The 26,979-nt window shown below is 42.8% G+C and overlaps 1 protein-coding gene across 5 annotated transcripts in view; it reads right to left on the bottom strand.

The window, feature by feature from the left end:
* Positions 1 to 26,979, bottom strand: part of DCX (doublecortin) — a 195,659-nt gene that overhangs the window by 134,944 nt on the left and 33,736 nt on the right. For 3 of the 5 annotated variants that reach the window (XM_073361180.2, XM_073361173.2, XM_073361177.2), the window contains exon 3: positions 3,074 to 3,182. The exons of 1 other annotated variant lie outside the window; for it this stretch is intronic. The gene's annotated coding sequence lies outside the window, so the exon portion shown is untranslated. Of the gene's footprint in view, positions 1 to 3,073; positions 3,183 to 5,103; positions 5,229 to 26,979 lie in introns of those variants that run through there. One more of the 5 variants, XM_073361178.2, reaches the window with a different exon arrangement.

Genomic DNA, 26,979 nt, shown 5'->3' with positions numbered 1-26,979 from the left:
CGGAGCAAGGTGATAATTCCATCTCCATGACCCTTTCCTGTGATCAGGAAATTACAGAGTGGGTTTTCAGTATCTAACATCTTCCAGTTATCTGGCAAGGAAAAAAGGCTCTGATGCTGTCCAGTCCCAAATACTACAAGCTGACAAACGTGGTGCGGGGCAGGGTGTGGAGGCTTGATTAAATGCATTACATATGTTCATACCTTAAGACATCTGGCTAGTAGAGTGTCTGTTAGTTTTTCACCTTAAGAATGTGCAAAACTGAGTGGAAGGACTCCTAAGTGCAGCCCTAAATATTCCAACCCCTCTTTTTGCTCTTTGATTTCTTGCCTGAATTGTAAAAGAAAAGGAGTACTTGTGGCACCTTAGAGACTAACACATTTATTTGAGCATAAGCTTTCGTGAGCGAAAGCTTATGCTCAAATAAATTTGTTAATCTCTAAGGTGCCACGAGTACTCCTTTTCTTTTGCGAATACAGACTAACACGACTGCCACTCTGAAACCTGGCTGAATTGTGAATTTAGAGTTTATGTACTAATGTATGCAACTGGGAGGACCTCTCGGCAAATTAGGACATTGCAAATCAAAGGTCCAAGCTGGAAAGCTCTCCTGCCTTTAGGAGATTACGCTCTGATTTACTCTTCATGCGGAGAAGATTTTGAACATATTAATATATTCACCTGCTTACATTTTAAGGGGTCAGACTGTTTGCCTACCTGTTAGAGCTCTGCACCACTGCAGAGAGACCCATGTTGAACTGGTGGGGTTGGATTTTCTGCTCCCTTAATAGTTCCGCAGTAACCTGCCAAGCTAATTCAGAGCCCTTTTCCAGTTCAGACTATTGTAGGAACAGGGGGAGTTAAAGCGAGTACAACAGAAGGGCTTGGACTCTGGAACATCCAACTCAGGTTTACAATTGTTTATTGGCAAAGTCCATTGACCAGATGGCCAAAAAGCTACAGCAATGGAAAACACCCATTACCATTTATGGCTAGGCAGAAGACTGAGCCCCATCCTATCAGATACACATCTCACCACAGTGATCCAGGCTTTTATGACCTCCAGGCTCAATGATTGCAACGTATTACATCTGGGAATGAAGCCAAACAGGCTGAGGAATCTTCCTCTAGTACAAAACTCTACAGCCTGCTTGCTAAACAACACAGGCCACTGTGAATACATCAAGCTGGTGCTCTGTTGTCTGCACCGCTGCCCCTCTTAATACAGAATCCAGTGCCACTGTCTGGATATTCAAAACTCCCAATGGGACTGGCACTAGGTATCTGAGAGGTCACCCCTAGACTATGACTTCCACTGGTAGTTATGTTCCATGAAACCATGAAATCATCAACCAGCAGCTGGAGCTTGTGAATGGGGGAAACAGAGCTTTCCTGAGAAAGCTATTTCCTTCTGGCCCATGTGTTGGATAATTAGTACGTTCAAAATCTTCTCATCATGAAGAGCCAATCAGATTGTGAACTCCTGAACACAGAAGAGCCATCCAGTTTGGGTCTGTCTTCCTATAATATAGAACTCACCCCTGCAGGAGATAAGAATGGCCATGGGCCTCTACAGACGGTCAAAAAGTTCAGATTTCGAAATTGTTTACTCTGCAGGGTATGCATTTCTCCTGAATGGCCCCCTGTTTTGATCCGCTCTATCATCCTCAGTGCATTCTGAATTTATTTCTCTGAATGTTTTCCCCATAGTAGATTTTTCATGGCCTCTTCAAATACAGAGAGGGCTGAGGGCAAGAAAAAGAGGGGAAAGCCTGCTGCCTTCCTAACTACGTCTGCACGTGGGGAAAGGTGAGAGAGTTTTGTTTACTGTTGTTCGCTTTATGCACTTGGACAGGTCTCGGACCCTATGGTAATGAGGGGTACAGAAGTAGGGTTGGTTGAAAATTTTTCAATGGAATGATGTTCACTCCGCAACAGTGAAATTTTCCATGAGAGCCTCCTGGCAGGCTCTTGTTACTCTGCTTTCCTGCCTCCCCTCCCCAGCTCTGCAGGACAGACAGGAAGAGAGCCTGGGCTGGGAAGGAAGCAGAGCATCCAAGCTGTCTGCCATGCAACCAGAGCTGCCAAGAGAGGCTGAGTAGCCAAGGCTCTCTGTCTCTCCCACAGCCACACTAGAAGGTGTTTGCGAATTTCAAATACAATTGACAAGAACCTTCCAGGAGGACAGCCAGGAAGCCAAAAAACTCCATTTAGGTTCTCCAGAAATGGAATTTTTCTTAAAACCCCTTTTTGGAGAAAAAAAAGAAAAGAAAAAGAAATCCTTTTTGAAGTCTTGTCTCTAGTCAACATGATTCTTCCCCCCCCCCACCACCCCCAAAGGACACTAAATGCTGTAAGGGATGTTCATTTTCTGACCAGTTCTACATATAAGTACCTAGAAAAACAGAGCTGACAGCCCTTTGGAACAAATGAAATAAAGAGATTGGATTCCACTGAATTAATTTTGTGGTCAGATACAAAACCTCTTTTTATCCTTGGTGGACAGAGAGAAACAAACTCTCAGGAGTTTATCTTGAGTTTCATATTATAAGAAAAGAAGTACTTGTGGCACCTTAGAGACTAACAAATTTATTTATTAGTCTTTAAGACACCACAAGTCCTCCTTTTCTTTTTGTGGATACAGACTAACACAGCTGCTACTCTGAAACCTGATATTATGCTATGTTTTCCTTGAAGTCCCAGATCCAGGAGTCTTGTGATTACTTGAGACTCTCATCTTTCATTTTAAAAACACTACATTTCTAAATCCGCATGGAAAAAAGCTTCAAAAAATGAATCCCAAAGGCTTAAAAACCAAATTACAAGTTAAAAGAACCCCAATAAAATTAATCATTGTAAAGTCTTGTTATTTTTAAGTCAATCTCATGGTTTTTGGAGGGCTGACATACGATTTTTGAGGGCTTGGAGTTGGCAATACAGTAGTAAACTTTGCATTTATCCTTATTACTTAGCTCTTCTTAAGACAATGACAAGGAATAGACAGTTCCCAAGTGACAAAGGTTCAAGTGTAAAGCAAAGACAATCAGATAGGTGGTAGAGAATGAGTCATTACCGGACAGATTTCAGGGGGAGGGTGTTGTTTTTTTCCTTCAAGGTCTATCAAAAGCAGCATGGATGACAGTCACAGTCTGAGGTTGTACTGACTTCTGTTTGGAGTGCTTCTGAGAAAAAACATGCAGACCACAGTAAGGACAGGAGAAAATTTAATTTAGTCATTGCAGCCTCTAAGCATTAGCCATAACGTGGATAATTCATTTTATTAATGTCAGACTAAATGAGGCTTCACTGCATCTAATAATTGTTTTGGTTTCATGTCGGGTGGCCTGGAGAGTGCTGGTGAAAGATTATTTCAAATTAAAATAGACAGAGAGAGCAAGCTCCTAGATTTAACAGTGTGCAGGACAATACACAATATCAGCCTTCTTTGCTGTAGTGCTCACATCACATCTCACAGTTCAACAGCAGTTTTTCTAATCAGTTAAAGGGCTTTGAAAGGACATTTATTTAAGAAAATCAGCTTTCAGGTACCCAAATTACTTCCAGATACTTTAAACATTTCATAGCCGTGTTGCTCTCACTGCTACCTTAGCAAACCTGCAGTAAAGTGCAGGGAATGCAGATCTAAATCAAACCAGCAGATGGCAAGGTAACCGAGTAGATGTCTGCACTTGCAATTGCTGCTCCTGAGGAATGGGTGTCATGAGGAAAACAGACTCTGTGGTGTTTATTTTTAATGCTGAACTTCCTTGCATTAACAAAACAGCAAGCGAATCAGACAGGAGTGAAGCCAGGGGATTTCAGTTTAACTGAGGTTAGATCTTTAAAGAGAATCAAAGATTACTGTGTATATTCAGTTGATGATGGTGAGATTAAACAGTTCAAAATGCTGCATTTGTTTTTAAGGGACCAGCATATGCTATTCCAAATTTATAACCAAAGACATGCCTATAAGATATTTATGGCAATAACTGGTTTTGAATCTTCTCCCCCAAAGAGCCGATAAGAATTTTTGAATCAGTGGGAGTAAGAGTTAATTCTAAATTTGTATATAATAAATGCAAACCAAAAATTGGTGGTGTTAGCATTTTCTACCCCAAGATTGCAAAAAGGTTAAAAAATGAATCAAGCCTTCAGCTTGCCTTTGGTCCCTTTATGGTCTCTCCTGCTTCCCTCCCCTGTTTGGCAAGACATCCTCAATGAGAAATGTGTTGGGGCACAGGAAAATAAGTAATTACCCACTGAATCAACCATGCTGTTGGCTGATCCAGACAACAAAAGGTGCCCAAGGGTTCCAGAGACCATTTCTGTCGAGAACATTCATTCTAGGAGCGGGCAAAGTTATCTATCTTAGGTACTTTTCTGGGTCCCATCACCTTAATACCTGAGACCTCACAATGTTTTAATATATCCATCCTCCTAACACGCCAGAGAGGTCGGGAAGTGCTATCATACTCATTTTACAGGTCGGGGACGAGCACAGAGATACTAAGGCCCAGATCCACAAAGGTACTAACTGAAATAAATGGAAGTTAGGAGCCTACATACCTTCGTGGATCTGGGCCTAAGTGACTTGCCCAAGGGAGTGGACCAACTGTATGCCCCTTAAATAGGGAACCCCCCCCCCTACACAACTACAAACAGAGAAAGATGGTTATGTTATGGGCCAGATGATAGAGAGAGAAATCTGTCTAATCCATTATAATATCTCTTTCTCTATTTCCCTTCTTGTTGCATTTATATTGGTTTGCATTTTCCACTGGGCTATTTTGAATTCTGGCATCCCTGCAGCTAAGGATATGCAGATTTAGAAAGATCTAAAATATAAATCATGTAGGGACAGATGGTGCCTTGCCTGTATAAGGGTGCACAATGGGAGAGGCAAAAAGAGCTGTTAGGTACTGCAATTCCCATACTCAAGAGTGCTTCCAGAGCCCCACCTAACCCCAACCAGCAGAGTGGACAGAGGCAGACTGAAGTCAAGGGCCTAGTGGCAAATGGGGAACAATAGAGCCATACATTGGGTTTATTGCAGAGAGCCAGAATGGCTAGAGAGGCAGGCGGGCGTGGGGTAATAATACTTACACTGCTCACAGGGGTGTTGTGAGGGTAAATTCATTAATGTTTGAGAGATGCTCAGAGGCTACAGTGATGGGTGTCATAACAAAATCGACAAGGAAATCAAACAAATAAAAGATCAGATGAACCCAAACCTGGATCCAAAGAAGCTGAATTTCCAGGGGGTTGAAATGGGAAGTGTGTGCCTGGAACATACAAAATACGGCATAAGAGGCAATGTTCAAACCAGCAATAGCAAACTACAATCGTAGTCAGGAATAGGCAGAACTATTCTTTCGTACTGGCTATGGAACATGGAAAGCCCTTACTGTCTGATTTTTCTTCCCACCCTTCACTGTTATGTGGGAGAACAGCTGCTAGAAAACAGATCAAGGTGACTGTAGAACTTTTCTGGGATCAGTGATTCTAAGATTTTGATAGATTTTGCCATGCATTAACCTACCAACAAGATAAAGGAATGTTACCAAACCTCTGCTCTGCAACAGTCTGTTCCTTGTCTTGATCAGGAAATTTTGCAATGGATTCAAAGTGATTCAAATAAAATATGTATCCTCTGTGTGGGGGGAAAAAACCTTAAGAAAATGAGATGAGAATGAATTCATGCCTGGTGCAACTCCACTCACTGAAAACCAGGGAGTTACACCAGGGGTGAATTTAGCCCACTACTTCAACCATTTCTAGATATAGAAAACATAAAAAAAAAAATCTGAAGTTACATGTTAGCAATGGGCAGTCTGTCAGGTTAGCTGAAACAGAGTGGAGGTAACCTATCTGCAGTGAGGAGAGACATGCAGGTGGAGGGCTGAATGCAAGGGAAGAGGTGTGAAAAGGGGACCCGGTGATAAAAGCTGAGCCATGGAAGGGAAAACTAAGGGTATTCACCAGAGCTGCTCCAAAAAAGTGAGGATTTGAAGTTTTGAAGAGAAACAGGAACATACATTTTCAGAAAATATAAGTGAATGTGGGGCTGGATTAGGAGCCTTGGTGACTAAAGTCCACCATTTAGCCACAGATACAGCAGGGACAGTAATACCATATGCTTTTACTGAATTCACCGCCCTCTGGTTCTCAACCAGGGGTACGTGTACCACCGGGGTATGCAGAGATCTTCCAGGGGGTACATCAACTCATCTACATCAGAGTTTCTCAACCTGGGGGGTCGCAGGATGGGTTGGGAGGATGGGGGGTTTGCAAGTGCAGGGCTGGAGTTAGGAGGTGGTAAACATGGCAATTGCCCGGGGCCCTATGCTACAGGAGGCCCCATGAAGCTAATTTACATGCTTCAGCCCCTGGTGGCAGGGCTTGGGCTTCAGACTCCTGAAAGGGATACAGTAGTCGGGAAAGGCTGAGAACCACTGCTCTACCATACCGAGAGAGAAGGGGCGGAGGGCACTAAATGCTGTGGAGAAGCCATTATGGCTCAGTGTGCAAATCCTTCACTCTGCACCGATTACTGCTGCAGTAGTATGCTGAATTTATCATGTTTCAGAGTAACAGCCGTGTTAGTCTGTATTCACAAAAAGAAAAGGAGTACTTGTGGCACCTTAGAGACTAACCAATTTATTTGAGCATGAGCTTTCGTGAGCTACAGCTCACTTCATCGGATGCTACATCCGATGAAGTGAGCTGTAGCTCACGAAAGCTCATGCTCAAATAAATTGGTTAGTCTCTAAGGTGCCACAAGTACTCCTTTTCTTTTTGTGAATTTATTATGTGTGCTTCATGGCTTCGCCCATGCACTGACTCTGCAAGGTAAAAAAACACTTAGGCGATTACTGTGCAAGACATGATCCTCTGCCAGGCAAATAGGCAGCTGCTCAGCTCGGTGAATGAATAGTGAGCTTTCCCCAGGCTCAGCCTGAAGGAACATTACTAAATTTGGCTCATCTCATGTCTAGATAGATACATTTTCTGTCTGTATCTCCTAGTGGGTGCTTCCTGGGCGAGTAAAAATAAGCCATTTACCATGAACCTCTTAAAGGTCCAGACCCTGAGAAATGCTGACTTCAACGGGAGCTGAGGTTGCTCAGCATCTCTCAGGATCACATCAAGGCAGATAAGTTGCACCACTGGCAGTAACACCTCTAGTTTGCAGCAATCATCTATGCCAGCTGCTTCAGAGCAAGGTTCAGTCCCCCACCCATTTCCATACCTCCTAATGGATCTAATTGTGCCATGCCACGGGGGTGGCATGAGCTATCAGATTCAGGAGACTTAAGTGGGCATCTATGTTACCACTGAATAATTTGATGGCTTCAAAAAGGCTGGGGTTGTTTTCACTCTAAAATTTTAAAAGGCAGAGCTACTGTCTAGAATACGTTCCCCCCAAGGGCTCTCTGACGAAGGGCAATTCTACAGCTTAAGAAACAGTGCCTGTGAGAGTCATGCCTAGAAGAGAACCAAAGAAACGTTACTTGTGCTGCAGGGCCAGAGACACCCTTTCTATTTACTGGAACCAGAACAGAACAAGACTGTCTTGCTCTGAGGGATAAGTGATCTGTTCTTAAGGTGAAACTTGGCGGGGCGGATTACTGCCCATTACCGAATTCAAATTTTAAAGCCTGGGTTAAATTTAGGGAAGCAATGCTACATCACTGCAGAATCAGGACAGGGGCTGAAATTTCCAGTGCTGGCTATTAGTCAACTGGCAAATAAACACAGGAAATGCCACACCAAATCAGACCAATGATCTATGTAATGCTGTTTTGTGTCCTGGACAGTAGCCAATGCAGCTGCTTCAGAGGATGGTGTAAGAAATCCTTTAGTGAACAGTTATGGAATCATCTACTCAGAGGGGGAGTTTTTTCCAAGTGGTTAGTGGTAGGCTTATGCCCTGTGAGATAAAGGTTTTTATCCATTATAATTTTTAAATAGTCTTATGTAGTGGTAAATGTTCTCTTTATCTAGAAAACTGTCTGAATTTTTTTTATACTAGTTCTCAGGCTCCTCAATATCCAGTGGCAATGAAATCCGCAAGTTAATTAAAAGGCCTTCAATTGCTCATTGAGCATCCACCACCACAAAGGAACTGATTGTTTGTGAAAACTGTTGTTTAAAAATGAGTGTTAACCCTGAATGAAGCAACATGATGGAATATGCACTGAAGATGCATGCACCCGATGATTCATATCCACTTGTTCAAGTTAGAAGTGCATTTGAATGTTTTGGTTTCTTTGGTATAATATCAAATTATCTTTATTTACATAAATTCCCAAAAGAACAATGATGTTGCTGCCACAACTTTAAATAATGGTCACCTTCTGCACTTGGCTACTGTTATGCAACTCTATCATCTTCTAAAGGATTGCACTGGTGTACATGGAACATGGAAGCAGAAAGTGGCCCTAAACTTTTAACCTGAACTGCCCCCAAGACATGCATCCTATACAATAAATGGATGTAAAAAAAAAATCAACCTGAAAATCAAATGGCCTATTTATGGATAGAGATTATAGGGTAGGTAAAACCTGGGGAAGTTTTAGTTACAGTGATGGGAAACTGTCACTATGAAACCTTAAACCACGTAGCACTCACCTGCCCTTTTTTTTTTTAAACAAACTCAAAATTCCCCCCAGGTTCAGTGAAAGGTTAACCTAAGACTCAGGAGCATTTCAAGCAAATCAGGGGTGGTTTGCACTGGGAGCCTGTCAAGCCTAACACTTTGAACCCCAGGTGAAGGGAGGTCAACCTAGGTAAGGTAAATCTGGGGATGTGGTCAAACTCAAAGCAAATCTCAGAGAGTGAAATCTAAGTGAACCAAAACCCCCAAGGAAACAGTTTGCACAAAGCCATGTGATTGCTCTTATCACTCTCATTTCAGGAGTGGTCATAACTGAACACATCCGCAGTCATTTCCCTCCTTTTACTGGGCCTTGTATACTCATGGGGGCTGCTGACATACTGTTTTGGGTTGGGGTCCGGGAATAACTAAAAGGCTAAACAAGGCATCAGGGCTCCTTTTATGTGAGCTAACAGTTTGTGCGTTCCTGTAGAGCAGACTCATTTTATATCTCTCTCTAAGTGGTCTTGGTGCCACTAGATGGGACAGAACACCACACCAAGGAGGTGTGTGGGTTACAACTGTACTGTCAGCTAGGACTGTTAGATATTTCAGCTTCATCTCCTGTAAAGCACCCTCCCTTTGTATTGTGTTCATCACTCATTAGGCCACCCTCCTTTGCTTGCGTCACTGCTTTCTATATCTTCATTTTTTCACTCCTTACAGCACCATCATTATCCATTCCTTGTGAAGCCGTTCCATCACCCACATCAATCCTTAAACCATCAGGGTTGATGCTGTTGGAATATGCAGGGAGATAGGTATAGCATATACAGCACAGAAACAACTGAGTGCACGCACACATGCAGTGAATGCTTTATTATCTGCCCACAGTCCAGACTGGAGGTGGCAGCTGTTCCTAGAGTCAGATTACTAAAGAGAAGCATAACACAGTTAAGTCCTTTGTATCTGGATACCGTATTGCTAGGGATGCAAAATCTCTCTGAGGTTGCTACTCTAGCCTATGGTTTGCAAGAACAGCTACTGCCAACAGTGTGGGGAGTTAAGGCCACTGGATCTAGGTAATCCCATGGCCTTTCCTCAGACTGTCTCCAATGGTGTTCTTTGTGCAGCTGGGGAGATACCTTAACCACAGGCATACTGCCCCATTCTGTGGGCACTCTGTTGGCATCTTCACCCCTCCTGCTGGCACTGATTCCATGGCAGTTTGCTTTGGCATTATTGTGATAGAATCAAATCCAAAGGTCTGAACTCTAATTTTACTCAGGTAGATTCATAGATTTTAAGGCCAGGAGGAATCAATAAATCATCAAGTCTGATCTCCTGTAGAACACAGACTATAGAATTGCCCCAGTCATCCCTGCACTGAGCACAGGACTAAAGCATATCTTCCAGAAAGCAAGCTAGTCTTGATCTGTAGACATCAGGAGATGGAGAATCCACCATTCCCTTGGTAGTTGGTTCCAAGTAACACACTAGCTATGTATGTTGTGTCCCTTTCTGGTGCCTAGTTCATACACAGGGACAAGAGTCTACTGCTACTCTGGAGTTACTTCTTCAGCTCAGTTGGCAGAAGCCTTTGCTTTTGGTGCTGAATATCCATCCCTGGGTGCTGTTCCTGATGGCTCCTTATGCTAAGATTGTACTCAGTTCTTTCAGGCAAACTCCCACTACAGCCAATGGGAGCTTGCCTAAGTAAGGGCTTATCTACATGGAGAACAACCAGTTCAACTAAAGGATGGAAATTAAACTGATTTAGTCAAACCGATGCAAACCTTGTTAAGAGTGGTTGATTTCAGTTTAGCCTAAATCAATTAGGATCAGGTTTAAGCAAAATCAAAATAACACATTCTTGTTCTGAAAGAAGAGTACTCACACAGCTTTTTGCGCTGGTGTAAATGGGTGCAAGTTTGTGTGTAGACAAGACCTAAGAAAGGCGTGAAAACGTGGAAACCCAATGTAAGGCCTCCATCGTTGTAACAGCTGAGTGCCACTTCTAATCTCTCTCTCTCATGATTTGATAGGTTTGAGAGAGAGAGCCCTGCTTGAGGAGGAATAGCCTATAGTATATGACAAAGAAGATGCTGCCCCTTTGCATTTTCTTTCAGGGATACATTGGTTGCTGTGCTTTACGGAACACAGGAAATTCTCCTGTATCCTCTATGCGCAGAAGTGCCTTGTTTGTTTCCACAAAGTTACCCAAGACGGAGAGAAGGCCCCTGTGTTGCAGAGATTCTGGAATACTTTATTCCTTTCTAGTTATCCAGTTAGGAAAGGGAGATATCAACATTCTCAAAAGCAGGTGGTTCATGATCCAGTCTTTCATGAGCACAGTTTGTGCTTAATTAACAAATTAATTTTACAACAGATAGCTTGCCTGTGGAGTGATTAAATTAGCAACCATTTTCAAAACAAGAGGGGTGCAATATAGTAGAGATAAAACATTTCCGGAATGAAATGTCAGCCTTCGCTATCATTCCCATTTCCTAAAGAGATGACAAGTCAGGCTTGTTAGGCAAAGATTATGCATGGTAGTCATTTGGTCAGCAGTCATGGTTCATTTTGCCAGGCACCTAACTGGCCTGGCTTGTATGTTGCTACTTTAAAACAAATGTGTAGTTCATGCTTCTGAGAAGTGTCAGACTGAAAACACTGGACACTGAAGTCCTCTTTTATCCACAGAACAATGAGAATTATAGTGTTGTTTTTATTCTTTGTTTCACAGTAGTACGTAAGGTATGTCTACACAGCATTCTGGAGTAAGCTTCCCAGCCTGGGTCAACACTCAGGCTAGCGAGGCTTGCTCCAAAATTCTGCGTAGACATACCCATAGAGGCCCTGATTGAGATGGATGCCCCCTTGTGCTAGATGATCTACAGTAGGAAAGTCCCTGCCTCAAATACCATTCTATTTAAATAAACAAGACAGATAACGAATGAGAGAAAGAAACTATTGTTCACATTTTACAGGTGGGGATTTGAGGAACACGGAGGATAAGTGACTTGCCCAAGATCACAAAGGGAATCTGGGGCAGAGCTGAAAATTGTATCCAGATCTCCTGAGTGGAGCTGGCCAAAACAAAATTTCCAGTTCACTGAAAAATTCAACATTTCCAAATTTGGTTTCACTCCAATTCAGGACGCCCCTGGAGGGGCTGCTCCAGAGCTACAGACCCTGGAAGCCCAAGGTCCCCAACAGCTCACTAAGAAACCAGATCATTTGACAAAAGTTCATCTAACCTGAGATGTTTCCACAAAACACCTTTTTTGACAAATCAGCATTTTCCAACAAAACTTTATTTTTCAGGAAAATTCTTAACTAGCTCTACTTCTCAGTCCCAGACTGGTGTCTCATCCACAACACAACTCTTCCTCTCTCAGTGCACATGTCCCCCAGTCTGGGCATGTGATGTGTCACAAACCAGCCTTGCAAGATAGTTCAGAGTCCTTGCTCACTCTTCCTTTAGCCTCTCTGATTAGACTGCCAACACTGCTGCCAATCAGAGAGAGAGGCTCATTTTTTCTTCTTCATAATGCAAATAGCTCCACACTAGGAACTGGACTGAGATCAGCAAATACTTTTTGCATAGACCACTGAAGTGCCATCAGACAGTAACAACCTGGACTGGATTTGCACCTATAAATTAGGCATAAGGGTATGTGACAGAATTGGAGGTGCTACGCAAACAAGTTATGACCGCTATAGAAGCTGCTATGAAGGAATCTAAGAATATATGGATTTAGAGGATATGTATAACTAACTGTTACTCCCACTTGGATTTGCCAGCTCCCGGAGCTCTGGACCGAGTCTCTAGGGGGCCCTATCAAGAGGACTACATTTAAGATGTCCCAAGGCCTCTGACCCTATTTCCTACCATGCTTGGAATCAGGGATGGGGACAGAAAGAATTAGAAATCTCCACTGGAGTCAACAGGGAAGCTTCTGCTTGGGGTGATCTGGATGAGCAGTCCATTGGACCAGTGACAAGGCAGGGCTGCATAACTCCCAAGGAAGGTACAGCCCGACTTTACACAAAGACAAGAGAGTTTAGTTTCAGTTGTTTGGAAGTTCGGACAGGGATAGCTTAGCTCAGGGAGTCCCAGCTAACTCCCACGCCCCTTGAAGGAAGTTCTTGTACTGCTCTGAGACTCTGGTACATGGATCAGGCAGTTCCAGCATGGCAGTGGCCAGCATCCAGAGAGAGAGAGAGATATCCAACGCCACACTAGCTACCATGAGCCAGCTGAGACCCAAGAGGATTCCAGACCAGGAGAACCAGTGAGCCTGGCTGGAGTCAGGAGAGGACCCTGGGGATCAAGAAGATAGATAGCTTTTATTTAAGTTGGTCAATGCCACAGGACTGTAACACTTCATCTCAGGACATGCAACCTCAGCTGTACCATCCACCTTGGGAAGGTGCCAGGGTGGGAGCTGGGGTTTGTAAGTGTGAGTGTTAGGAGGTGGGGAATTGGCTTATTTATCATTGTTTATTAACTATTAATTAATCTTGACCCTTTCCTTCCCCGGATCGTATTTTCCTGTTTATAAGAAAGTCAGCCCCCTCTAGTATGCTGTTATTTTCGGTGCATCATTCCTTTGGTGGGGTTTTTTTTTTATTACCTTATTGCCCCCCTGTGTACTGGACTTCATACTCATTGCCAGCTAGTAGGAGTAGTATTTGATTTTTCTCAAGAGACAGCATCCTCAGGTATATGGCACAGTGAGGTGTTACCTTGGATAGAGGCACATGGCACCAAGAAAAAAACCAGGACCTGACCTACATGAGGAGAGGGGCAAAGATCCTCCAAATAGTGGGCTACAAGCAATTAAAAAGTGTCTTGAGTCCTCCAAAGGAGGGTCACTTGTCAGCAACAGCCTAGAGAGTCTAGATAGGCTCTGTAGAGCAGTCTGAAGACATTGGACATTTCCAGTTCCAGGGAATAGTAAGCCTTAGGGAAGAGCTAGATATGTGTAGAGTCGGTTTATTGTTTTTAAGATCTTTCCTCTCAAATGCTTTTATTCTAAATAAATACTTTTCATTAAGGAGGCTGTTTGGTCACTGATTACCACTATTATTGTCCTCGGGAGAAACCAATTGCAGGGTCTGGACATAAGTCAGCCCTGCTGAGGTGATCATAGTTGATACACAGGGGACTGCAACCCTGCAGCACATCTGAGAGGGAGAGAACCATGTTATTCCATCCTGAGAGAGGAGGTGATGGCCTGAGATCTACCGGGGGTCCGCTCAGAGAGACTAGGAGGGTCAGAGGTACAGATCATCTGGTGACTGTGACAGGATCTTTTTCCAGTATCAGGGGGTAGCCGTGTTAATCTGTATCCACAAAAACAACAAGGAGTCCGGTGGCCCCTTAAAGACTAAGAGATTTATTTGGGCATAAGCTTTTGTGGGTAAAATACCACTTCTTCAGATGCATCTTTTTCCAGTTATTAGTCACAATGCTGTGACGAGGGAATGTCAAAGCTCAAATGGGTCAGAGTTTGAATAAGATCTATTTAGGTATAATGACAGCACTTATTACTATAGTATCTAAGGGCCTGATCTTACAAACACTTTCCACCAAGCCCAGGGACTATTCATGAGCAAAATCACAATGTTTGGTAATAAATGTTTGAAGGGTTGGGCTCAAGGAGACCAAACTGTCAGGTTAAACTATTCTAGGAGAAGGAGGACCGCTGAAGACCTTATTTTATCCAAAGCAGTTTGCTTCATCAGATCTCTAAAATAATAAACTGTGTGAAACCTGGGAGCATTCCATGGTTTTCTGGGATGGGTGGCAGTCCCAGCTAGGCAAAATAGTGGGTTGCAGCCTAGACAGTTACTTTTTGATGAACAAGTATTATATTTAACCCCTGTCTTATCTTCCCTCCCTTTGCAATACATATCCTTGTCCCAGCCTCCACTATCCTGGTATGCACAATTATCTCTTCATACTTCTCCTCAGGAGTGTGAGCCCTGAGAATTTCATCCAGTCCTTTGGTATTTGAGCTGCCAGCTCTACAGTGCTTATTGGGACAGTCACATGCTCTTTCACTCATGCTCAAGGTTTCCTCTTGGCTCCCAGGACCAGCCTCTGTGTTTTTGTCTGCTGCACAGAGACCTAGTAACTCGCAGTTACAATTCCCTGGTCAACCAACAACTCAGCTCTTTGTATTTGAATTGTGTGTGTTACTTTTGACTTCCTGTTATATGGTGGTACTGCCAAAAAACACAGCATTCAAAAATTTAAAAGGTGCTGATCTGATTTCAGACGCAGGTATCAGCCAAATCAAATCACGCTTCCACATAACTTCATATTAGGGTTGCCAATTTTCAGCACAGTAGCTTAAGTTATGCCCCTTTTTATACCCTGTTCAACCCACTGACTGTAATGTTGTTCAAAGGTCTGAATAGGGCCATATTTGTCTTTTAGGACCACAATTTTAGAGATGCCTTGGCCTGGCCTTGCACAGCTTTGCACTTGCAAATAATTCTGGGTGCAATTTTGCAAGTATAACTGACTGCAAGCACAAATAATAGCACTATGTCGAACTACTTGATTTTGCGCATGGATAGGTATCAAGATGGTTAAATGGATAATCACATTTGCAAATTATTTACTGATGCAAAATGGAAGGTCAGTTTTCAAACTTTGGCCTTTACTGTCCTAAAACTTGAGGACGCCAGTCTGGGTAAACTGAAAAGTGCAACCTTCTGGACATTCTTCAGCCTTTATTCACGCTGCTCCTAATACACCTATGTTGCTGAACATCAGTCAATTGTTATGCAGTATTAACAAGCAATCTTCTCTTTTTCAGAAGGCTCTTCCAACGGAGGCACCAGCTTGGACTGTTTGTCTTCTGACACACCAGTGTATTATGACATTGCAGCACAATACCATCAAATTGCAACACGTCAAAAAATAACAATTTGCATTGACCATGAAAGATGCTTTAAGGCACTTCAGTGTACTGAGAGCCTAACATGCAAGACACAAGGTCATGCTATTGCTAAAGCAGGGATGATTGGCAGTGGAATTTTTCCCCACACGTTTCTGCATAGGTAGTTACTTTAATAACTTTGCTTTAGCTCTTTCAGGCAGGGTATTGTGTTTCCTGGTTATACAGCTTATCCTCTTTTTGTAATGAATTATAAAAAATACCTCTGACATTTTCACATTCCTTGTGTGGCTAGTGAAGTGAGTCACAGCTCAGACAGCACTGAACCTAATGTGCTGAACATACTGATTCTTGGACAAAAATGAAATAATCAAGAAACAAATGCTAGCAAGTTATATTCTTCTATAGTTTTGAGCCATAACAATATATAACAGGACACAACCTTCCTGTACCTCTGTGCATTGTGTATTTGAGATGAGGGATGGGAAGGATATTACTAAGTGACCAAACAGTTTTCAGAGTAACAGCCGTGTTAGTCTGTATTCGCAAAAAGAAAAGGAGTACTTGTGGCACCTTAGAGACTAACCAATTTATTTGAGCATGAGCTTTCGTGAGCTACAGCTCACTTCACGAAAGCTCATGCTCAAATAAATTGGTTAGTCTCTAAGGTGCCACAAGTACTCCTTTTCTTTTGACCAAACAGTGAACTTCATGAAGGAAAAAAGTAAGTTCAATACACAAGAACCATGTGGTAAATTTTTATGTATAGAGCTTTTATTTACTAATATTAAAAAGCTGTCTTCATTCACGCAGTAGCTAAGCAAAAAGGAACTTTAGTTGGTAACATGCTATAAATAAAAACAGAGAGCCCAGTGTTCTGATGATAAACAGATTCCGTCCTTCTATAAGCTGTTTGTTCATTCACTTCATGGAATGCTGATTTCCCAGGCAGTTTGCTTCTGGGGACAAAAAGGAAATGTATTTTCTGTAGAGAAGGCGGGGTGGGGGAGTTGTGGGGGAGACACGAAAGCTGGATATTAAAAGGCAAGCATGGTAGTTAAGCACACAGGACAGTGATAACTTATCCCTTGTTCCACCAAAAGAGAATGGTAATTAATTGGCACCACTGGCAAGCCAAGTGTCTTTTATGCTGTTGCTGATCCAAAGACTAGGGAGGAAGGACATATGACTCTCTGATATTAGACACAGGTTTGAACCAAAGCCAAGATCCAAGCACCCTTTGACTTCAGTAGAAGTGGGGTTCAGAATCTGAACACAGACGCAGACCTATCCTTTGTGAACGTCCCTTATTTCTGATTCACTGGTCCCTTTAAGTCCTTGGAATCTTTGTGATCATCCAGTCTGACCTTCTGTATGACATAGGCCATAGAACTTCCCAAAAATAATTTCTAGAGCTTATTTTAGAAAAACATCCAGTCTTGATTTAAAAATTGGCAATGATGGAGAATCCAACATAACCCTTGGTTAACTGTTCCAATGGTTAATTACCTTCACTGTCAAAAAATGTACGCCTTATTTCTAGTCTGAATTTGTCTAACTTCAACTCTTAGCCATTGGATCATGCTATACCTTTCTCTGCTAGACTAAGAGACCATTATCAAATATTTGTTCCACATATAGGTACTTCGACACTGATCAGATCACCCCTTAATCTTTGCGATACTCAAGGCGCTCAATTTATTTAGCTTGTCACTATACAGCATATTTTCTAGTCCTTTAATCATTCTCATGGCATTTCTCTGAACCCTCTCCAATTTATCAACACCCTTCTTGAATTGTGGGCACCAGAAATGCACACAGTATTCCCGCAGTGGTCACACCAATGTCAAATGAAGAGGTAAAATAACCTCCCTACTCCTAATCAACATTCCTCTGTTTATGTATCCAAGGATTGCATTAGCCCTTTTGATTGCAGGGTTGCACTGAGAGCTCATACTCAGTGGATTATCTGCTGTGATTTCCAAATGGTTTTCAGAGTCCGTGCTTCCCAGGATCGTATGCCCCATCCTTTGTTCCTAGATTATATGCTGACATTTAGCTGTATTAAAACACATTCTGTTTGCTTGCTCTCAATTTACCAAGCAATCCAGATTGTTCTGTACTGGTGACCTGTTCTCTTCACAATTTACCACTCCCCCTAGTTTGGGTGTCTTATGCAAAGTTTATCAGTGGTGATTTTCTGTTTTCTTCCAGGTCATTGATAAGGATGTTAAATAGCATAGGGTCAAGGGATCCCAAACCTGAGGGAATCCCCTAGAAACACAACTACTTGATGATGATTCCCCATTTATAGTTACATTAAGACCAATCAGTTAGCCAGCTTTTAATCTATTTAATATGTTCCATGTTAATTTTATATTGTTCTAGTTTTTTTAACCAAAATGTTGTGTCATACGCCTTACAGAAGTCTATGTACATTACCTCAACATTATTACCTTTATCAACCAAACTTGTGATTTCATAAAAAAAAGATATCAGGTTAGTTTGATAGGATTTTCTATAAACCCATGTTGATTGGCATTAATTATATTACTCTCCTTTAATTCTTTATTTAATCAAGTCCCCTAGCAGCTGCTCCATTATCTTGCCTGGGATTGATGTCCGACTGACAGGCCTATAATTATCTGGGTCACCCCATTTACACTTTTTAAATATTAGCACATTAGCTTTCCGCCAGTCTTCTGGAACTTCTCCATGTTCCAAGACTTATTGAAATGAAATGAATCCCCCTTTCTGCAATTCTAAGTGCTCCCAGATTTGAGGGTGTTAAGTCTGGAAGTGAGGCCCAAAGCCCATCCCTAATTAACTCCTATTTGTGATGATCAATTCTTTCTATTGCACCTGAGCTGAGCGGTGATTTACATTCCCATAATGCCTTGCATTCAACAGATTAAAGTGCTTCACAGGCTCAGTTATATGGGGCAAATCCTCTCCCACCCTTTGTGGGCATGGAGAGCCTCAGCTGTAGACAAATAGGGTTCCATTACACAGGATATGGGTAGTGCACATGGCCAGCATAGTAGGGTGTAGCCCCACAGGGCTTCCTGACCCTAAATGGCAGAGGTGTAAGGGACCAGACAGTGGAGGTGGAGAAGGAGGAGCAAGAAGCAGGACTGATGAATTCATGACTAGAGAGGGTCTTTTCGCAATTGGGATGAAGCAGCCGCTTCTGGAGAGCAGGCAGAGGAAGAGAAAGAAGCAACTCCTCTTTTAGTTTCCCCTACAAAGAAGAAGGATTCTGAGGATGAAACTGGTGTTGTTTATCCATCTTGCTAAATTAACTCACCAAGTGGATTAATATAATCAAGGGTTTGCCATTAATACAATTCGTGGTGTTGGTACAAAACTGAGCTCACCCCAAGCAGGGTTCCACCCTGCATCAAAACTCCCATGCCAAAAAATAACGTTAGTCAGAAGTAGGATTTTCCCCTGGCCATATACGTCTATTCCACCTAGAAAAGGCTCATTGAGCAACAGCAAGCCCAGACTAATGGAACATAGGATATGGTGTGACGAAGTGGGAATGTTCTTAAGGTTTTCTCTGAATATTGTGCGGGAGCCTCAGTTTCCAGCTATGCCTTTCTTAAGTATCTAGGTGTTGGGATAAGGGTGTGTGATTGTTGCAGAGCCCTAGGCAGGTGTGATGCTGTCTGCACAGAGAATGGCAAACACCCTGTCTCCTGGCAACTGATGGCCTGGGCCCCTCCCCTGCAAAGGTGACAACTGAAGGTGCTGGAGAACAAAAAGATAAGGTGGCCTCCTGCCCCGAGAAAGAAACAAAGGCCAGAGGAGGGGCTGGAGGGGGCTTCAGTTTGGAGCTGGCTGGGGAAAGAGAGGGAGGCCCAGAACCGGGTTCTGGCCTCTCTGGCCCCCAGGATGGACCTGACTGAGGGGTCCTGTTCTCTGTACCTACAAACTCTGTTTTAGACCGTGTTCCTGTTGTCTAATACACCTTCTGTTTTATTGGCTGGCTGAGAGTCATGTCTGACTGTGGAGCTGGGGTGCAGGGCCCTCTGGCTTCCCCAGGAGCCCTGCCCGTGCGGACTCACTGTGGGAAGCGCATGGTGTGAAAAGGGGATGCTGACTGCTCCAAGGTCAGATCCAGGAAGGTCGAAGCTATGTAAGCTTCATGCCCTGGAGACAGTATGCCCACAGAGAGGAGGCACGCTTCCCCAGAGTCCTGATTGGCTTTGTATGGAGTAGTTGCAGAGCATTGCCCGGTGACTCCATGACAACTGGACTAGATGGATAACAGGTCTGATCCATTCCTAAGTCAATTCCTGTCTCTGATAGTGGCCAGTATCAGATGCTGTTGAGGCCATTGCAAGAAACTCCAAGATGTAGAATACTCTGCCCCATGAGGGTCTCATCCTAATTCCCACTAATCAGAAATTGGTTTAAGATGAAATATGGTGTTTTACATCCCTTCAAGCCTCAGCTCATCTGTGGGATGTAAGTATCATCATCCCCATTTTACATATAGGTAAACCGAGACACAAAGGGATTAAGTGATTTGCCCAAGATTATGAGACTAAGCAGTGGCAGGGCAATATTAGAACTCTTGAGTCTGTCATTGCTTTTATCCCTCCTGCTCTAATTACAACATGCTTCTTCCAGATGGGGTTAAATAGAGTTCGTCCACCCTTAGCTGAATGTGTTGGCGTCTGAAATGTGAACATATGGGTGGTGGTGAAGAGTTCTCTCCTGCTGCATGTTTTGCAAGTGAGGACAGGGGAAAGTTTTTTCTGCTTTAGAATAAAATAATCCTAAAGAAACAAATGTAACTTAAGTGGATATTTTTGTTTTAAAGTAATTTCCCCCTCAGTATATCTTCTTGTAATTACTATTTAATGATTGTAAAGGAGGAAACGGTTCCCTTTGATTATAGGCAGGAAGGGGTCCCCTCTGAATATAGGCAGCAAGGCCATCTGTTAAATCTGTCATGTTATTAACATGACGCAGTTTAAAAGAGGGATTTAACTACTTTACAACTAGCATTGCCCTTGGACCATATCTCTATTCACAATGCATTCAACTTTGACCTCCTTGCAATCACTTGTTTGGAAAATAACTACTGAGCTACAAGATCTAGAAGTGTTTTAAGAGAGCCGAAAAACTAAACCCTAAAGGGTTCTTGCCAGGAAGAGAGTTAGTGAGCTCCTGCGTCTATTAACTTTGGGCTGGAAAAAAAAATCACCACATCTGGGAGCTGACCACACCCACACTTTAGGAAAGCTCTGATCTGGATTTAAACTCTGCAGATCAAGCCCACCTTTAATTAGCTTTACTGTTTCCATGATTTAATATTTCCTTACCATTTTACCCTGGGATCATTGAACATAAGGTACTAGGCAATGCCTTGCAATTTGGATTATGTTCTACGTACGTGTCTGCATTTGAGACAACCGCTTCTCAGGGATTCGACCATGACGTATCCTATAAACTGTTCCTTGTGGACAGAAATCTGCATGGAGCCCCAGCAGATTAAATGGGGATCTGTGGAGGCTCAAGAGTCTGACTCCACAGGCCAGCAGGGACTTTGCAGAGGCAGCACAACCATTCTCAATGTGGGAAAGGCTGTATGGTGGACGGCTGAAGAGTGACTCATTGGTCCGTCTAAGGAGCAGCATTACCAGACACTAAAGAGAGCTCTAACCAGTATGCCACAGCCAGAAGATTGGCGGCCGTCATGTGGGGATACAAGGGGCTGGCTGAAGGAGTAGTTACTTAAAGCAAGGAACAAACTGGGGAATCTTGCAGACTCCACCCTGAATAGAGAGGATTTCCAGAGAAATGAGTAGACCCCAACAGCAGAAATCTACTCAGAGATTCACATTTAAATTGCTGATTCTGTTGCTGTGGCCTGAACTGAATCTCCTCTCAGATACAGCCCTGATGGGGAAGTGTAAATATTAGAAAATTCTATTAATCATCCAAACACCTCACTGCCAAACACTGCACTGTCCAGATGGATTATTTGTCTGTCACACAGGGAAACAACCTATTCTCTTCAAACCCAGTTCATTATCTTGTTGCTAAAAAAGAGGACTAGCAGTCAATAGTCAATGTACACTGTCAATCTTGTTAAGATCTTCTGGCAAGCAGAACAGTTAGACCATAAGACAAGCCTGAAAAATGATTTTTTTTAAATGAGTGCCCATTTCAAGCGACTCAAATGAAGAGGGCCATCGCCAAGCTAACACATATCAGGTGTGTATCCTAGCAATAATCAAGCCCCAAACAGATCAGAGAAGCATCCAAAAGATGCTTTGGTCTAGGGCTCATGCTGAAGTCTAAGAACAGATGCTGTTGAGAGATTTGTCATACAGTACTTCAAAGGAAAAGGTCAAAGCTCAGACTTAAGAGTCAGGGAACCTGGAATCTATTCCTAGCTCAACCACTGACTCCCTATGTGATCCTGGAGAAGTAACCTATTTTTCAGAGGTGAAGACGTCAGTGGGAGCTCTGTGCACTCAGCACCTCTGAAAACAGGTCATTAGTCCCTCTGTTTCCTCATCTGTAAAGTGCAGGAAATAATATTAACCCACTTTACAGGATGTTGTAATGCAGGACTTTATGCATGGAGAGGCCAGAAGCGATATCTGACAGACATTAGCACTCTCGACCTGCCGCTATGCTTGGGAGAGCAAGTGCAGTGCCAGTGTGATTTGAATGCCCATGCATCATGGGTAGCTTTTTGGTGTGCAGACATGTGGTGTGTTATGGTATCACAATGCTAAAATTCTCTAGTACAGACAGGGCCAAGTTCATTTAATTCACAAGCTGTAATGATGAATGCAGTCCATCTTCCTGCAAGAGGCTACAGTGAGGACTGTGAAACCGTGCAGATAAATCTAGGAAATCTGCCTCGCAATTCATGATCTGCTGGTTCCTGTGTGGACCTGGAGAAGTTGACAGATAGCACTGATCATTTCAGCTCTCTCCCCTTGAGATCCAGAGGTAAGAGGTTAGCACCATGCTATGCAATCCCTGAATAAGGATGTTAACACCATCCCTGTAATTTAAAATATCACCTTCATTTATCACAGTGAAACTTCCACGATGCTCTGAATATAAAATTATATGCATGACAATCTAATAGTTAAAATATTAAAGCAAATTATAAATGGTCCCAACATTTAGCAGCATTGACTCCAACAGAATATCCAGTGTCTGTGGTAGACAGTAATCATTTATACATAAATAATTTGTGTGTGCGTGTGTGTTTTGGGGGACTGTGGGAGAGAGGGGGTAGGGAGCAAGTTCAGAACAAAGGCAAACATTCAAAACAGCCTGAAGCCTTTTAAAAATGTCAATTATTTGCATTCCTAACACATGAGCAAATGCGATCACAGTTTACTGGATAAAAGGAGATAGCTTTGGGAGATCACAAAAGGGGAATGGAATTCTGCCTTGGAGTAAAAAGTGGGCATAATTCCCCTGGCATATCTATTTAGTGCTTTACATCCATAGCTGTCAAACTGTTTTACAAAGGTGGGTAAGTATCAATACCCCCATCCCATTTTACATAGATGGAAACTGAGACAGAGAGGTCACCCAGTGGTCAACTGGCAGAGTCTGTAAGAGCTCAGATCAGTTCCCAGTCTAGAGCCTTATCCAGTGGCCAATGCTGCCTCTCCACTGAAATCAGTGTTCACAATGCCAGCTTCTACAGCATTGACTTTGAACCTGAGAACCCAAACGACAAGCGAATACTCCAAAGTCCAAGAAGTATGGTCTCCAATCCTTTGTTTTTTCATGGAAAGCAAGTAAGGCAGCTGCATGTCATTGTGTTCAGGAGTGCAAGATGTTTGATTAGTTTTATTTTAAAATGGACTTTCTCAGTACAGTGCTGAGAGAGTATCTCAAATAAAATAATGATGACCACCCCTAGCATCTGGATGGAAATTTTGCCGAAGCACTCGCTACAAAATCTGTTGCAGCCAACTGGAGGGATGGAATGTATGTTATGTCATTTTAAATTCTCTCCCTACCTGCTCGTTACTTTAAAATAAAGAGTGTTCAGTTCTGAAATGTACCCACTACTGACCTGAATAGCCACTAGCTGAGCCAAAGGCTGTTAATAGGAAACCAGGCAGCCCACACACCGCACCCCTGTGAAGTACCAGTGGGGAAATAGGAGGGTTAGGTGAATGTTTGTAAGTGTTTTGAAGATGTAGAAGTGCTAGGTAGCATTAATTACATGTGGCAACAATAATAATAAAATAATAATAATAATATCAGTTCATTGGGCTAGCTGACAACAATCCGTCTGGCATAATTTTTTAAGAGTGCTCTGCTGGGAAAGATGGAGTTCTACAATGAAGGCACCATAACACATCCGCTTAACACATCTGCTTAAAACCAGTCAGCCAGACTTTCAAGAGATAGCCAACTAATTTCTACTCCTGAATCATAGAATCATAGAATATCAGGGTTGGAAGGGACCTCAGAAGGTCATCTAGTCCAACCCCCTGCTCAAAGCAGGACCAATCTCCAATTAAATCATCCCAGCCAGAGTTTTGTCAAGCCTGACCTTAAAAACTTCTAAGGAAGGAGATTCTACCACCTCTCTAGGTTTACACATTCCAATGTTTCACCACCCTCCTAGTGAAACAGTTTTTCCTAATATCCAAACTAAACCTCCCCCACTGCAACTTGAGACCATTACTCCTTGTCCTGTCATCTTCTACCACTGAGAATAGTCTAGAACCATCTTCTTTGGAACCACCTCTCAGGTAGCTGAAAGCAGCTATCAAATCCTCCCTCATTCTTCTCTTCTGCAGACTAAACAATCCCAGTTCCCTCAGCCTCTCCTCATAAGTCATGTGTTCCAGACCCCTAATCATTTTTGTTGCCCTTCGCTGGACTCTCTCCAATTTATCCATATCCTGGGACCAAATCTTGTGGTCTTTACTCAGCAAAATTCCCACTGACTTGTAAGGACTGGCAGATTTGCTGCTTACGCATAGAAGGAAAGCTGTGAGGAGTGAGAGGAGCAATAGAGGTTACCAGATTACCAATACCTGGGAAAAGAAACAATGAGCTGGTACAGCCTGTGATCCTCCAAATAATGTGTGGCTGCACTGGACTAGCATCATCAATATGCCTAAACACAGAACAAGCTTCAGACATTTCTCCGACTCAGAAAAATCACAGGCCATCCAAAACACCCTCAGTTAGGACTTAATCTCAACCCTTATCCCCTAGTATTTCATATGGTTGCAACTGCAAGTATGTAAGTGCCCCAAATTCTGAAATTCTGTTGATTGCAAGAAACAATTGTTAGCAACAGAGATACACACAGTCACAATCCACCAGCCCACACTGTCCCCAGCACAGAAAACCCACAGATACCTAGTGATCACAGGAGGTCCCTTTAATTTGAGGGTTTCAATTGCTTTTTAACAAAACATCCTTGAAATACTTGTACAGCAGATGAGTATGAGAGGGAGGACCAGAAGGGCAAGTGCTCTTTCTTCATTAAGTGCAGCAGCATTGAAAGCAGTAGTTAAAGATCCAAAGTACAGCATGTTTCACCTTGTTCATGGGATATATTAGTTCAGATGGTGGAAGATCCCACACAGGAACATTCTGTACGCACCTACTAACCAGCATACTAAAACTTTGATTTAATAAAGAGCAAACAAAGATTACAAGACTGGAGTGGGACCATGGCGAACGCATGAAATGACTGGTTTGACACAGGAAGCCGTTTAACTGCACATCAGTTTTTACAGTTAAGTATTGCCGTTGAAAGAAGTAAGAGCCTAACCAGACCCCCAAGCTTCTGCCCCAAAATTCAGAACAGCTGTTTGAAAAATGGCTTAACTGGGCCCATCTCTAGTTCTCCAATAGGATTTGAACAGTCTTTTTTTTTTTAAATATACAATTTTATTATTGGTCAGCTCAACAAAAGTACAGAAGAAGGAAACCTTACATGCTCCGCAGAGATGAAGAGGTCATTCAGCCAGCTGAGCAATTTCCCAGCTGTGGCTAATAAATGCAGCATTGTCTAGAATTCATCTGTCTTTATGACACCCTGCCACAGAGGTAAATGACAAATATAGGATTGTCTGTCCAGCAAACACTGGTGCTGTCCTGCAAGGGGACAGATGATTTACTGCAACGTCAGCAAAGAGAAAATAAGCCAAGCGGGGAAGAGTAGATACACTGATGAGGAGAAAAGGCATTTCATTTCAGTGATGCTTACCAGCACTGTTAAGGTCAGGGTGTCTCAGCATTTCAGTTATACACTCTCATTTTCCCAGGACTGTAAAAATTTCATTCCTGGCTAAAACTAGGCCCACACACTTTCTAAGGGTATGTCTGTTCAGGATTTTGAAAGTTTACAGATAGTTTATATATGAAGATTTTTAAAGAAAATAATACAAATCAGTTTAATAAATTACATATATTCTTACTCCCCCCAGATTCAGTTTCTTACACTCCTGACTGCAGGCTTATCAGGGAGCTCAGTGTCCATGATACAGGCTATGTGGATGCAACGCTGGACAGCCTGGATAATAATGCAATAAAGAAAATGGGAAACTAAATTAAAATAATAGTAATTTGATATGGCTTGCCTTTCAGAGGGTGTGGCCGGCAGAGAAAGTGTAGCAGAATTTTAGCTTTTCAGAGGGCTACGTTTTTCTTTGTCAGAGCTGGAGACTGAAACCCTCAGAAGAATGGGTATAACATAGGCAGCAAATATTTCCCCATACCACTCTGCCAGTGTGCCTCAGGGACCACTTGTAGGGTGTACTGCCTCTTCAGCCCTCAGCCACTCTGCTCAGATTACCAACACGGGCGCCAGTAGTGGGCACTTGCTTTTTCGAAGTGGGCAACCATCCACGAGGAACTAGTCTGAAGATGCAAAGCTAAATTTTCAAAACATTCTTAAAGGGAAATGGCTCACTGATACCTGGGCATTGGGAATGTAAGAAAATCTCTCTCTCCCCAAATTAACATTGTTAGCACAAAACTTTCGTAGCCGTTGTTTGGAGAGTGAGGCAGATAGAGCTTCTATATCCCCCTGCTTTATTCACTGTTTATGCCCTACCATACCTCTTCATCTTCTTGCTGAGGGGTAGCATGTGGCCCCTTCTCCTAGTCCTCCTATGATCCAAAGCAGCATAGGAGAGAAGTGCTGCTTTATCACAACCTTATCTTTTCCCACCATACTACCTCCCACCTGCATGGGCTTGTCCCAGTCTGATCCTTACCGGGATGTTGGAACAATTTGTATAGTGAGGATGCTGAGAATCAATGAACCAAACTGTAAACCCTGTATATAATGAAACCACTTCAAGCCGGGGGTGCAGCAGTCACCCCTAGTTCCAGCAACTATGATCCTTACCCCTCTGATAAGCAGAGGAAGCAGCCCCTCCCAGTACAGTCCTTCTCTCCGCAGTGTGGAGGAGTGAGATGGTTTTCCAGTGCAAG

The sequence above is a fragment of the Lepidochelys kempii genome, chromosome 9 (genome assembly GCF_965140285.1).
Source record: "Lepidochelys kempii isolate rLepKem1 chromosome 9, rLepKem1.hap1, whole genome shotgun sequence".
NCBI lineage: Eukaryota > Metazoa > Chordata > Testudines > Cheloniidae > Lepidochelys > Lepidochelys kempii.
The sequence above is the reverse complement of the archived record's forward strand: the minus strand, read 5'-3'. Positions and strand labels throughout refer to the sequence as shown.